At 44.9% G+C, this 2,383-nt stretch overlaps 1 non-coding gene across 1 annotated transcript; it reads left to right on the top strand.

Moving 5' to 3' along the window:
- Positions 1-1,467: 1,467 nt before the first annotated feature.
- Positions 1,468-1,550, top strand: trnac-aca (transfer RNA cysteine (anticodon ACA)). The gene has a single exon. It is a non-coding gene; the product is annotated as a tRNA-Cys (tRNA).
- The last annotated feature ends 833 nt before the right edge of the window (positions 1,551-2,383 follow it).

Genomic DNA, 2,383 nt, shown 5'->3' on the forward strand with positions numbered 1-2,383 from the left:
CGCTCCCGCTTGCGAATCGACGAGATGACATCTCCTATATTTTAGTTTGTTTCATTTATTTGCCTGGTGCAATGGATTCTATCAACTTGTTGTGGAGAGACTCTAATCTAGAAGAACCCATTAAAGCAGCTGGGCTGTGGTGGGTCAGCACCTTAGTAGTCGGGCGCTGCCCGATGTGAGATGGGTGGCGAATGACCAGAGAGATACGATTGTCCATCCCACCGCCAGAGGCTGCCTGTAGCACTCGTTTATTGTGGCAATCAAATTGGACTTATCACTCATAGCTACTGTTTCCCTTGTTGTGTTAACATTCTGCAATGAAAATGGGGTGCCCTCTCTCCAGGGCTCCAGGTTTGGCAAAATGTATGTAGATCTTGGGCTGCCCAAACGGCAGGGTGCGACTCTTGACCTCCCCGGTTGAATCTGCATCAATGTAGAAGCCTGCGATTGGCAGCAGCTTGGTTGCAAAGGTAGCCAGGAATGTGCCATATTCAGACATCAATCTGCCTTTGGGCTCCAGTCCAGATATTTTGACAGGGTTTATTCGCATATTCTTTAGCTCTCCCGAGGCATCCATATCGCAGTGGAGCTATTTTCCCACAGCTGTGAGTTCGATTCCTGAGTCCATATGGCAGTGGGCCTGGACACGGCATGTCTGGGGCTAACCTGCTCTAAAAAAATGTAAAGTATATTTTTTCCCTGTGTGACTTGTCTGGCTTTGAACGTTGCGACACTTGTTGGAGTGAGTGCAGTGGAATCAACATTTCACTGCCTCTCTTAACATTTTCTTCGGCTGAGACCAAAAACATGGGTGTTTACATCGTGTCGATGTTATCAGCTTCGCCTGACACGTGAAAGGCCCCTTATTACTTGACTGAAATCTGCTTCCACGTGCGGCGGCTATTCATAGGCTGAATGCAATTGTCCTTCATCCACAAATGTGATCTGACATGTTAACTGTTTTGTAAAATGCACTTTTCTGAATGGACATCGAACCAGAACCGCGGAAGTCCCAAACATTAGGCCGGCTGGGAAGGATACCTAAATGTAGTTGAAATGACCAACGATCATTTGGATGTGCTTTTGATTTTGTGCATTAAATGAAAATTCATTTCACGAATCTGCTATTTAAAGATCTGTTTACATGTTCCTCTATTCTTGTTCATTTATCCGGCTGCATCTGACTTCAATCTGGAAGGGCTTTTTTCTGCCTATTTAATGCTCCTTTACATTTCAAATACATTGAAAAATAACCCACAGGTACACATGCAGTTTTCGAGACTAATGAACTATAAAAATCTTCCCAGATCAGACCACATTCAGCCTAAATGAGGAAAACTACAGATCCATGCAAGCAGCAGAGTGTTGAAATGCATTTAGATCCAGCAGAACAAGTCAAAATCATATCGCGAGTCTCGCGCTGAGAATTGTTTTGAGCCGAAATTAGGGTAATTTGCGCCCCATAGCGTAGTCATGGCCGAGTGGTTAAGGCGATGGCCTACAAAGTCCATCGGGGTTTCCCTGCGTCGGTTCAAATCCGGCTCGTTACACAGTTCCATTTACTCCATCAGTTTCAATATTTGACGAAGTTAATTTGTGATGTATTATGCCTGACGTGGAATGCTACCGCACCGAGGAACAACAGGAAATATTCCCTCTCATTCTTATTCATCTGCATTAATTACGAAATTTCTGCCATAAATTCAGCAAATTAGTGACATGTTTCCTTCTGGTCCCCTCTCCCTTTGTCTCAATTACTCCACGTCTAATTATACATAACAAAAACAGAACATGCTGGAAAAACTTAGCTGGTCTAACAGCATCTGTGGAGAGGGGAAAAAAAAAGTTTCCACTTCTCTTTAGTTCTGAAGAAGAGTCAAACGGACTCGAAACGTTAACTCTGTCTTTCTCTCCACAGATGCTGCTGAGATTTTCCAGCAATTTTTGTTTTTGTTTCAGATTTCCAGCATCCGCAGTATTTAGGTTTTAACTTAGTGTTTAATTGACTGCCGCCTCTCTTCCAGGAATGCCTACCTTGCAGATGTACTGCTCTTTACTCCGACAGGGTTTCCGCGTGTCTCTTTTCCCCTGTTCACCTCCATTGCTTTCCATTTCCCTTCTGGTGTTTGACAAGGTGTTCAGTAAAACTCGCTTTCACAGCTATTCTTCCTTCGTCAATGACTGTCCCCGCCTCCAATTTACCCCTCGTGGTTCCAACTGAAGCTCCGTCCCTCATGTTTCGAAACTGCCCAGGGTTACAGTTATCCCCGGGACATACAACCCTCCTTGGGCTGCTGATCTCGCTGCATCCTGAGATCCACCCTCAGTGCCGTGCGCTGTTATATGATCACACCCGACCTTTCCATCCAGCACCACCGACTTA

The sequence above is a fragment of the Cetorhinus maximus genome, chromosome 20, assembly GCF_964194155.1.
Source record: "Cetorhinus maximus chromosome 20, sCetMax3.hap1.1, whole genome shotgun sequence".
NCBI classification, from domain to species: domain Eukaryota; kingdom Metazoa; phylum Chordata; class Chondrichthyes; order Lamniformes; family Cetorhinidae; genus Cetorhinus; species Cetorhinus maximus.